Source organism: Lepus europaeus, chromosome 12, assembly GCF_033115175.1.
Source record: "Lepus europaeus isolate LE1 chromosome 12, mLepTim1.pri, whole genome shotgun sequence".
Classification (NCBI taxonomy): domain Eukaryota; kingdom Metazoa; phylum Chordata; class Mammalia; order Lagomorpha; family Leporidae; genus Lepus; species Lepus europaeus.
In genome coordinates this window covers 28508263-28521238 of record NC_084838.1, presented here as the reverse complement: position 1 = coordinate 28521238, position 12976 = coordinate 28508263, and the positions used below count along the sequence as shown (strand labels likewise).

Genomic DNA, 12976 nt, shown 5'->3' with positions numbered 1-12976 from the left:
CAGATGGGAGAGCTCAAGCTCTCTCTCCTCCAAATAACTGAATAAATAAATAAATAGTAGGCAGAATTCCTGCCATAGAGCAGGTACTCAGTGATGTGTGTCTTCCTTGTTCCTACCCTTTCCCCACAAGCGTCTGGATCCATGGCACTATTTGTGTGAATTGATGGAGGGATGTTTCAGTTTAGAGGCTCTCAGGCTCTGGTGTACAGCAGGAGGGAGGTGATGAGTCGGCGTTACTTTTCTATTTTTTTTTTAAGATTTATTTATTTATTTTGAAAGTCAGAGTTACACAGAGAGAGGAGAGGCAGAGGGAGAGAGAGAGAGAGAGAGGTCTTCCATCCGCTGGTTGACTCCCCAGATGGCCGCAGCTGCTGGAGCTGCGCCAATCCGAAGCCAGGAGCCAGGAGCTTCCTCCAGGTCTCCCATGCAGGTGCAGGGCCCAAGCACTTGGGCCATGTTCTACTGCTTTCCCAGGCCATAGCAGAGAGCTGCATCAGAAGTGGAGCAGCCAGGTCTCGAACCGGCGCCCATAAGGTATGCTGGCACTTCAGGCCAGGGTGTTAACCCACTGTGCCACAGTGCCGGCCCCCATGGCAGTACTTTTTATAGGTCAGTCCACATCTGCATTATAAACAAATGAGTGTTTTCAGGGACAAACCTGGAAAAGACATCTACATGGGAAAGAGACTATCACTACATTCAAATATCCAAGGGGATGTAATAGAATAAAAACAGTGTCTGAATCTTGTCCTGAGTGTCTAAGGTTCTTACAGTTGGAAAGGCAGATTTCTGTTTTATCAGTCCATTAGCATGCATTAATCAACTACAGCCATGACTGCTGATTGCCCTACCTAATCTGTTCTGCCTTCTTCCTCATGAATATGACCTTGGTGTCATTCTGGTTAGCAAAGCGCCCAACTCAAATACTCACTTTCCCATACTCCCTGGGAGCATGAGGTGGCCAATGAGATGTAAGCTGAAGTGGAATGGGAATTTCCAAGAATGGTTTGCTTTGCAAATGTTGGTGCTGCCCATCCCCCTTCTTTGGCCTCTCTGTGATGCAGATATAATACTTGGAGGAACAGCAAGTTGTCTTAAAGCATGAACCAAAACCACATGCGAAAGATGGCAGGACCAGAGAAGGAGCCGGTGTCCTGGAGAACAGTGTTGCATGGCTTCTCCAGACCTGGGTTTGCTGTCTTCTGGGTCTGGGTACAGGAGATGAATCCATGCCTTTCTTGTTGAAGCCACTTTCACCAGTTTCCATGAAATTCAGCTGAGATGCAGTCCTAGCCCAGGAACTCCGCTAAGTGCTAGATGGGAATGGGCTTCCTGGCTGAGCCAGGACTTTTCCTGATTATCACACAGGCTGTGAGGAAATTTTCTTAAAGACCGAAACAGTCCGCAGATGGACTTATACCAGTGGAGGAAATGATGCCCCCCGCTGCCCACCAGCCTACACAGGAATGCAGGCAGAAATTGGTAGTGGGCTTGCAGCTGGGATGTTGTAAAGCAGTATTGAGCACAGAATGAAAGGCTGGATTGCGTGACCTTTAAAATCCATTCTATTGCAAAAAAAAAATAAAAAAATTGTAATGGTCAGAAAGTTAAAAAAATAACAAAACAGGATTTGGGCCTTTTAAGTCTGTTCACTGGAAAGACGGTGGGTTTTTTTTTTTTTAAGCTGTGGTCTGCGTTGGGGTGCACAATTTTCATTGATGTTTCTAAGAATACACTCTCTCAACTCCATGGGTGAGACCATAGGATGGCAATTTTGAGTTGCTAATGGAACTCTCGTTTTTGTTTATTTGTAGCAATATCAGTTAAATTTTTTCTACCAGAATTTTTATTTATCTCAATTTACAAAGTTATCATGGCAGTAAAACATAACAGCATTTTGATTTTCAGATACTAATAGATGTATTATTTTTGTCTGTATTCAAAGCCACGTAAAAGATTTTCTCCCCGAGTGTATTATGGGAACGTTTATGTCCTATAAACCAACCACCAGGGATCCACTAATTGACAGAGTTCTGTAAGTACTTGAATGCTCTTTATGGGAAAATGTGGCCTTTTTCCTCTCGTGGTGGAAGCCAGGTTCTTCGACAGGGTGGACGTCAGCAAGGAAAGGCTGGGTCTTAGCTGGGCTTTGTGATTGCTCCTTGAGGATGATCTCCAGCCCGAGGTGGCAGGATGAGCTGCAAGACTTCATCAAGGTGCCTGATCGTAGCTGTTAAGCTGCCAGGGCTCAGTAGACGTTTGTTGAGTGGATAAATACACTAGTCCCAACACAAGTTGATGGCTCTGAGTTGAGGCTCTGAGATGATACCGTACATTGTATGCAGGCGCCAAATCACAGTAGGTGATGCAGGAGGGTAAAAAGGCAGCGCATTGGTAGAAATTACTCGGGCCTCAGCTCTACCGCTGTTGAGAGAGAATCCTACAGCTGGGGCACAGGAATCTGCATTTGAATGCTCTTTCCCACCAGGCCAGAGGAGTAACACACTCTGAGAACTGTGGGCATGCAGGCTGGCTGTTCCCGCAGAGGGCCAGGACTTGGGAGGACCAGGATTCTTGGTGGTCGTCCTTGAGATGGCAGCCCTAGCAAATGTGCTTGTCTCTGGCGACACCTGCTGTTGAAGAAGCTCAAACCCTAACTCTTATAGAAGCATTTTCTCTTACGGGTCCTTAAACTGAGGGTGCTGCATTGTTAGTGTTTGAGTTCTAACAGCGAACATCAATATACCCAAAGCCAGGAGGATCCAACGTTTAGGTCAGTATCCTCTATTTGATCATTTCAAGTAAAATCAATATATACTGGTAGAATATTGTCCTTCAAGTATCTTACATGTTTGCTAGAACAAATATTCCTATTTTATGTTCATCTGAAACAACACCAACTTTCAGATTTCCTCTGATAGGACTTGGTGAACCTTTTGGTTAGGGAATTTTTTCTTTGTAACTGTTTTAGAGAAATAATAAGAAGCCAATTCTTATGCGTCATTGAAGAGTCCAGACAAGACCAAGAAAAGTTCTGGGAGGAACTGGTTTCTTTCCTGCACTGGGCGCCTACTCTCTCAGGGAGCTCACAGCTCAGAGATGGAGAGAGGGTAGGGCAATCAAGGCGGCGACGGACACGTGTGTACAGAGTAGAAGGTGGAGGAAGGGATGCCAATTCATCTGTCAGGACAGGGTGAGGTCGAGGAGTAAGGTAAGGCCTGGGAAAAATTGGTTCTTTCAGATCCTACACAAACATTAACAGGCAGAAGTTTTCAAAAGGACTGGTTGTGCTAAGGCATGGAGGTGTGATGTGGCACTTGGTGTGAATGCACTCAGTACGGAATCACTTGCCCATATTTGCTCTTGTACAGTGTGAAACTACAAGCGCTGTGGCTGGCACCACAGCTCACTAGGCTAATCCTCCGCCTGTGGCGCCGGCACCCCGGGTTCTAGTCCCGGTTGGGGCGCCGGGTTCTGTCCCAGTTGCTCCTCTTCCTGTCCAGCTCTCTGCTGTGGCCCGAGAAGGCAGTGGAGGATGGCCCAGGTCCTTGCGCCCTGTACCCGCATGGGAGACCAGGAGAAGCACCTGGCTCCTGCCTTCGGATTGGTGCAGTGCGCCGGCCGCAGCGCACCAGCTGTCGCGGCCACTTGGAGGGTAAACCAACAGAAAAAGGAAGACCTTTCTCTCTGTCTGTCTCTCTCACTGTCTAACTCTGCCTGTCAAAAAATTTAAAAAATAAATAAATAAATAAAAAGAAACTACAAGCGCTGTGAGATGAGACCACGGAGTCAGGCCAGGCCTCATCTGTCTGCTGGCAGGGTTCAGTGTCACAGAAGAGTTCATATTTAAGGTTTGCTTTCTGTCAGGTTGTTTATTCCATAGGCGTGTCAATCCATAGGGAAGATCACCTCCTGTTTAACTGTCAGTGGTCAAATCCAGTTGAATCGAAGTTCCTGATGAATACATTACATACATTATACATTAGTGGAGAACTGCATGCAAATTCAACACCGAAGGCCCCAGTCCATTTGGCGTCTTTTAGCATCCTGGTCATTAGATTTGGCCTGTGTGCTGGAGCAGGGGATTCTTTTTACGTAGATATTCAACACAGTGGGCTCTCTGTGTCTCTCACTGCAGAGCTTCGCACTGCCTCCTCTCTGTCTAGCAGGGCCCCACACACAGCATTATTCCCTATCACACAGACCTCGGGCAGATTCCACCGGTGTCCTTATTGGGGCTAAAAGCTGACCACATTTAATATTCAGAACCCGAGGCATGAAATAGACCACCACATTGTTTTCTGCATAATTTTGCAGCCTTTTGAAATACTAAATGATAAAAGATATGTTTCCATGGGGCTTTGCGTAATAGGGTAAATGGCCCACCTTGTGGTCATCCATGCAATAAAGACCTTTCCTTGTGGAAGATGGAAAAACAGTGCTGCTGGATCTCCCTCCTCCTGCAGCTGGGTCTGCAGCCATACTATGCACTTCCTACCACTCTTATCCTGGGCTAATTCAGTAAGCATCAAATTTGGATTCTGATGGACTTGGATTTGGATCTCACCCACCTGATGACCTTGACACATCACTGGACTTCTTTCTTTATCTGGCAAAAGGAATTAATTAAACTGAGTCCAGTCCCTTGACATAACAGGTCCTTAATGTTAGCTCCTTCCTTCTTTTCCTATCCTTCCCTTTAAGCCACTGACTCATCAGAATCCCAGCAACACACCACCTTCAGGCTGCAATGCCTGAACAGGGCTGTTAGTTCATACCATTCTGTGCTGTCCAGAGGAGCTTACCTCCAGAACCCATTAATTAAATAAGATCACTTTTCATAGCTTACAGATTTTATATCCCAATCGCTCTCTAAAGATTGTGAGTGCTTTCAAGAGTGGAGTCTGACAGTCATTAACCAGCCCTCAGTCTTCCTACCTTCTTGCTGTTCCCAGGGAACTCCAGTTCTGTCAATATTTGCTCGGCACTGGATGTGGACCACAATGCTGATCTGATCTCCCAAGCCAGGCTTTCCTGGCCTATGGGCTAGATTGTCCCATCTGTGCAGATAAGCAGCTTGTACCTGACTGGCCTCTACCCAAATCAGGAGAGGTTCTGTTAAGCACTTGTGCCATAGTGTGACTTTCTTATTGGCAGACATTGCTTAACAGACTGTAGCTTCTTGCTGATTCGCCAAGTCAACAGTCAAAAGGACATTAGTCTCAAAGATTTGATCCAAAGTTAATCTTTGACTTACAGGGACAATGTTTGGGGTAACAGTACCCATTGCACATTACTCATCTACTCTACATATCCTGAAAGTACCAAGATGTTGGAAAATGGCAGCTGACCAAATTTGGGCGGTGGGCATGACGATCAAAATAGAGACAAGTGACAAAAGGTTGAGAAGGCACAAAAGACAAAGTCTTACAAACTGAAGAACCCTAATGTGAGCATAGGGAACTACAGTGGGAAACATACTGGTTTACAAAACTTTAGTATTTCTGAATAGCATCAATATAAATGACTGCCAAGGGTGACTGCAAGACAAAGAAAGCTAGTGCCTGATAGAGGGAGACCGACCATCCTAAATCTGACCCTCTTTTTTTATTCTTAAAGGGTCTAAAGTACATTCAAAGGCGTTTTTATTTTAGGGTTTAATAAGCTCACAGGTAGGAAAGGCAAATGTATCATCATTGTAGTTTCACAAAAGAGTATCTTTCAGGAAATTATACAAGTTGGGAGAAAAAGCCCGTAGACAGACTATATGTCCCAATCTGGAATTTAGAAAGCTCGAACATCCTATCCCTCTGAAAGCCTCTTGCTTGCTTTGGAATTCCCAACCTTCAGGGATAGCCAACCGTTAATAGAAATGAATTCAGTAATGCCACCTCCCAGCAGTTCAGAATCCTCTTAGAAAGCAGCACGCTTCCATACTGGCTCCGTGATGGTCAGAGAGCAGAATCTGCTGCTTTTGTCCTTCCGTGCAGTGTTCTCTGCTCTGTCTTCTACCGTGGCTGCTGCTTAGGCTGTGGCAGCCCTTAAACATTGAGCCAGAGGTCTCCTTTGTCTTCCATTATTCAGAGAAAATGTGCCATCTTCAGAGCTTTTTCCATCCACGACCGCTTGATGGGGACAAAATGCACCCTGTTGCCTTGTAGCACCTCATGGTTTTGGCAGGAAGAGAGGAGAGACCAAGTGTCCTATTTTACTTCTGTTAGATTTCTAAGAAGGGGAAGGAGGTGAAAACACACGATTAAATAAAAGTCAGGATCATGCATAACTTTTATTATTTGTGAAATGTTGACCTCCTATTGGGCTTGGAAAATTAAAGTTACAACATTTGTTAATTTATCCTGGAGACATATATGCATGAGGTTTGATGGAAAATTACAGAGTCTCTTTCTTCCTACTGGAACTCATGCATTCATTTCTTACACTTTTCTTTCTTTTCTTCCAAAGTAACGTTATCTACAAAGGACCAGAAAGTTGAGCTAACTATGAGTCAAGATCACGCTTATCTGAAAAGGATGGTCTAGATAGGTCTACTGCTATGTTGCTTCGACATCCTACTGAGTAAAGCACTGTTAGAGTCCAGATATATAGCATAATTTTGGTGTGTACCAGGTGTTCAGCAGTTGCCGAATATACTAACAGATATCTAGAATTCCAAGGTTCTGAACAACGGGAGCCTGTTTCTCACAGTTCTAGAGGCCGGGAAGTCCAAGGTCAAGGTCCCAGCAGATTAGTATCTGGCCAAGGCTTCCTTGCTCATAGACAGTGCTTCTGGCTGCATCCTCATACGGTGGAAGGGAAGAGGCCTCCTTGAATCACCACATTGTTGAAGGCACTGCCCCATGAACGAATCACTTCCCAAAGGCCCCACCTCCTAGTGCCATGGGGACACAAACATGCAGACCACACCAGTGTTTGCATTTGATAACAGGGAGGCAGACTGAGCTTGCATAGATGATACCTTTATGGTAAAAAGTATTCAAAAAGGAAAATTTATAAACATATTACGTTTCCATAGTAGATGTTATCCAATTTTATCATAGACTTTCTACCATATTGCTATGCATTTTTTCTTTTTTAAAAAATTTTTTCAAAATTCATATACAGGTAAACTACTATATCCTGAGTGGCTGGGACCCTAAGTGTTTTGGATCTCAGGTTTTGGGACTTTGGGGATATTTTCATAAACACAATAATATATCTTGGGAATGGGACCCAAGTCAAAATATGTAATCCATTTATATTTCATAAATATCTTATACATGCTGCCTGAAGGTAATTTTGTACAGTGTTTTTAGTGTTCCTGCATTTTGAAGGCAACCCATCACATGACATCAGGTGTGGAACTTTCCACTTGTAGAATCGTGTTGGTGAAAACAGTTTCAGAGTTTGGAATATTTCAGATTTTGGATTTTCTGATTATGGATGTGCTACTTGTGTTTTTTAAAATTTTATTTATTTATTTATTTGAGAGGTAGAGTTGCAGACAGAGAGAGGAGAGAGAAAGAGAAAGGTCTTCCATCTGCGGGTTCATTCCCCAGTGGCTGTAACTGGTGGAGCTGAGTCAGTCTGAAGCCAGGAGCCAGGAGCTTCTTCCAGATCTCTCACACAGGTGCAGGGGCCCAAGCACTTCATCTTCCACCGCCTTCCCAGGCCATTGCAGAGAGCTGGAAGAAGAGCAGCCAGGACTTGAATTGGCACCGATATGGGATGCTGGTGCTGCAGGCGGAGGTTAGCCCGCTACCAGCTAACCTCCACTAGCCAGCCCTGCTACCTGTATTTTTACAAGGCTGATGTTAAGTTTTTAAACTTTCTTACTTTAAAATTACTTATTTTTCATTACAAAACAATACCTGGAAATGGTTCTTCTGACTTTCAAATATATAAAATCTCATAAATAAAATGCATTAATATTTTAGGAATTACATATGATAGAATGGCATACAGAGCTGGAGGAACAGCAATTATTTACTGAACTGGTTGAAAGCTACCATGCTAATGGCTTTATGCACATCATCTTTTTAAATTCTGATAAAAATCAGAATAACATTAGTTATTCTCATTTTAAAGATGAGAGCACAATGGCTCAGAGACTTACATAACTCACTAAAGGTCAGAGAACCTCTAGGAAGTAGGTTAAACAAGTGTTGGAACCAAGGTCATTCACAGAGTTCTAGATTACAAGAGTTTATACAGCGGCCTTGCCTGAGGTCCACAATACTGCAGAAATCTCCCTCGATTCCTTCAACACATCAGTGCCTTATCATTATTTTCTGGCCTTGCAGAGGGCCTCAGCATTCCAATTAACTTCGGAACCCTGATTGCAGTAAATCTGGGGCTATGCATGCTCACTTCTTTCAATAAGTGCTGCTTGAAAGGACAAGAGATGTGATTGTTAGGCTGGACTTTTCTGAGTTACAACAATAAGGAAGTCTACCAGCTCCTGTTTTTTCTCTAGGTCAGCATTACATCTAGGAACTTAGATGATCTAGTCAAGTAATACAAAATTCATCCTCAAGTCAAGAGGGTGGGAGCTGTTCCACTGTGCCAGAAGAGGCCCGCGGCATGTGCCATGATCTTGGTCTCCTGCTCCATCTTTCTCCATCAGCTGCCATGAGACAGACCCTGGATAGGGCAGGGTTATGGTGTGGCCATTGGCCAAGGAAAAAAATCATAATATTTAAAAAAACTCATTGTAAAATGGCACCTTTTAAATTATAGTTCTCGGCCGGCGCTGCAGCTCACTAGGCTAATCCTCCGCCTTGCGGCGCCGGCACACCGGGTTCTAGTCCCGGTCGGGGCACCGATCCTGTCCCGGTTGCCCCTCTTCCAGGCCAGCTCTCTGCTGTGGCCAGGGAGTGCAGTGGAGGATGGCCCAAGTCCTTGGGCCCTGCACCCCATGGGAGACCAGGAGAAGCACCTGGCTCCTGCCATCGGATCAGCGCGGTGCACTGGCCGCAGCGCGCTTACCGCGGCGGCCATTGGAGGGTGAACCAACGGCAAAAAGGAAGACCTTTCTCTCTGTCTCTCTCTCTCACTGTCCACTCTGCCTGTTTAAAATAAAAAAAATAAATAAATAAATTATAGTTCTCTAGGGGCAAAGCCTGGTCTGTTTGTGGTCTACACAAAGCTAAACATTTTTCTTTTCCCAAACTCTCAGAATAGCATCACTAATGTAAATGATTCCGACCTGGTATCCCGAGTCAGATGATATGTGGGATATCCAAGTCTCCCAAATTCAAAAATTTAGAGTTGGACATAGTTCTTCCTCTTCCCAAATTTTTTCCTGGCCTTCAACAAGGAACAAAGTTAGATTTATGTCAGGCCCTATATGGAACATAGTAGGAACACAACAAAAGCTTAGTTATTGAAAAGACAAAGGAAACGTGGGAGGGGGAAGGAGGAAGGGAGGGAGACTCAGAACTTGAGTAAGCACAACAATGTGAGGAAACAGTTGTCTTTTTTAAAATGTCATTTGACAATGTGTGTTAAAAAAATCTCAAGAATGTGTACATCCCTTACCCAGCAATTGTGTGTTTATAAATTAAGGATTATGAAAATACTTTACCAAAAACTGAAGTTTTATTGCAATTATAAAATAGTGCCACCAACCAAAATGCCCAACAATAATCAGGTAATTGATTTATGGTACCAATTCTTTTTTCCAGTGTTTCCCATCTCTGTAAATGGCATCACTGTTAAACAAACCAGTCACTCTAGCTAGAAGCCTAGAATCATTCTTCAGTACCTCTCGCTCTCTTTCAATTTGAAATTCCAAGTCCTATTACTTTTCAAAATACACAAGTGGTCATCTTTTAAATATATGAACTTTGGCATGTAAGAGATGCCACCAGACCCCAAAGCCAATGTATAAAGAAGGTATGAATACCTTTAAGGGTTTACTTAACATGGATACAGGAGGAAACACATTGTCCAAGTGACCATGATTGGAAGATGAGATTGAGTTATGTGAGAGCCATAGAGAAACAGACAAGGAAGAATTAGAAAATAATATTCAAAAGCTGTGTACATAAAACATATATACAAGGCTATACTTCATGAACAATTGAAGAGATTTTTCCAAGTTGATTTTGATTAGATGCAGTCAGCACCACTTTTAGGCCTTTAACTTTAAGGCCTGTGCTCTTGCCCTCCTCCTTCTGGTCCCCTTCCACAGGGCGAGGGGTCCACAGGGCTAAGGGGCTGTGTCCACTCTAAACCCAAGACCACACCTGGAAGCCCAGGACCCTAGAAGTCCCTTCGTGACAGGCCCATATGGGTGTCTTCTCCACGCACTTTCTCATAATGGTGAAGACTGACTTTGGCTGTAGCAGTTGGCATGGATCATGCTTGGACTTGCGGGCTTGGGAGTCCACAGCTGAGCAGGAGAGACCTCTTTCAGTGTTGGCTGGAGTGAGGAATAGGGAAAGAATGGAATGGAAGCAAGGACTTCCATTTGTCCTTTTGCCAGAGAGCCCACAAATGTTAGCAACTGTCCTAGATGCAATGTTTACTGCTGCTTATTGAAACTAACCAACTCTCCCACTCCCACTCCCACACAAGATATGATGCCATTATATCACAAATCCAATTATTACATCTGCGAAGTCATTAGCAATTAGCATTCTCAAAGACAAGCAAAAATGGTAAAATAAACTACACCTACAATTTATCAACACAGGTAGCCACCATAATACCTTGAAGATTTTTCACACACATATATATGAGGAATATATGTCACATTTCAAAAACAAAAATAGAATTATATGAGTATCATTATTACATTACTTAAAATATAATGTACAACATTCTGTATCAATAATACTTATTGAAAACATTGTTTTTATTGACTATATGGCATTTCATTCTGTAAATTACTAAACACACACACAGGTACTAATGTCCTGTGCACCATTAAGCTCTGGTATGTATGTTGTTGAAGGTGAGTAAGCCATCTTTAGAGGCTGGGGACAAGCATTAAGCCAATAGACAGAGAGAGAAAAAAAAAAACCACATAAGTATAATTTGTGATGAAGCGCCCTGAAGATAAAGAACGGGATACTGTAGAAAGGTCTGTCTGAGGGAAAAGACTGCACATGGACTTGGTGGGTAAAGAATTTGGCAAATGAAAACTTGAGGAAGAACGTTTTAGGCAGAGAAGAGCATAATTGAAAGCCCTGAGGTGAAGAGCCCCCAGTAAGTACTGGATCCTGCAGAATGGGCCACGGCGGCTGGGATTTGCTGAGGCTGGATGGCTGAACCTCCAGGTCCACAGGGACATGGCAAGGTGGTGGCATTTTCAGTCGGGGGAAGTAACTCGATCTGATTTATGTTTCAGAAAGCTCATGCTGACTGTTCTGTGTAGGAAAAGAGATTGGGGTGAAAGTGTAAGATGTAACACTAGTGGGGAGAGAGCTTCAGTAATTCAAAGGAGATGAAGGGAGCACAGAGCACAATATTTGTGAGGTTTAGCCTGTATATAAATTGCTTCAAAAGAAAATCTCAATTTCCCGGGAATGTGTAATGCATCACTAATTCCACCAGGTGGCAATGTCATAGAGATTGAGCAGCAGGGGAGCAGTTCCTGGGGTTGGAGCATTGCATTGATCCTAACTTCTTTTTTATAGCTTCATCTTTGATTTGCATTGACATTTATATTCCCTTTAAGTCCCAAGAATGTAATATATTTTATAGTTTTTGTTTTAAAATAATAATTTAAATAATTCTCCTGACTGGGAGAATGTGACGTCTTGGCCCATATATTTTCTGTTCCCCTCTATTTCTTCGCTTCATTTTCCACTTTTAAAAATCACAATAATCAGGCCGGCACCGCGGCTCACTAAGCTAATCCTTCGCCTTGCGGCGCCGGCACACCAGGTTCTAGTCCCGGTCGGGGCACCGGATTCTGTCCCGGTTGCCCCTCTTCCAGGCCAGCTCTCTGCTGTGGCCAGGGAGTGCAGTGGAGGATGGCCCAAGTCCTTGGGCCCTGCACCCCATGGGAGACCAGGAGAAGCACCTGGTTCCTGCCATCGGATCAGTGCGGTGCGCCGGCCGCAGCGCGCCTACCGCGGCGGCCATTGGAGGGTGAACCAACGGCAAAGGAAGACCTTTCTCTCTGTCTCTCTCTCTCACTGTCCACTCTGCCTGTCAAAAAAAAAAATAAATAAATAAATAAAATAAAATAAACACAATAATCAAATACTATCAACTGCTATTTCTTAGCATCTGCTATGAGTGAGTCATCATGCTAGGTCTTTATGTACATTTCCTCATTGACTCCCGCAGAATAGTTGCTGGGATCTTTCCAATTTACAGATAAGGGAACAGACTGTGCAAGATTGATAATTTTCCCAGGATAACAAGTGTTTACTATGAGAGCCTGATCCCAATCCAGATCTCTTTAAACAAATTACTCAATGAATAAATATATATGTAGGCAAATAAATTAGTAAACAAATTATGCAAATTAGTAAACAAATTATAGATGATGGAGAGAAAAGATCATTTTGCTCATCTTAAAAAAAGTCAATTACAACTAAGTGAAAAGCACAACCCAAGTGATACAAATGTGAAAATATATTTTCATAATCCAAAGATGATGGCACATTTCCTTCAAATCAGATCACATTAAATATAATATGTTCAAGGTTCATATTAAATGATTTCTCTCTCCTGTTTCACATAACGTAATATTTTAGAATTTCCACGTTGTTAAAACTTCTTGGAATCCACAACTGATAATTTGTAACATTATTCTACTTGAATGTGTTTTTTAAACTTCATTTACGATTTGCTAGCTCTTTCAGTGTTTCAGAATGGCACAGGGTTTCAGTGACCTAATATGAATGGAATGAAATGCAGACCTAGAACATACTGAACCAATACCTTGATTCAATCAGTGTATTGGTAGTTTTTTAGTTTGTTGGTAAGTAGCGCTGTCAGTCTTCCATACGGGCATTCT

The 12976-nt window shown here is 43.2% G+C and overlaps 1 protein-coding gene across 1 annotated transcript in view; it reads left to right on the top strand.

Annotated features, from left to right (window-relative positions):
* The window catches only part of SLC44A1 (solute carrier family 44 member 1), a 223322-nt gene that overhangs the window by 196378 nt on the left and 13968 nt on the right, over positions 1-12976 (top strand). The window lies entirely within an intron of this gene.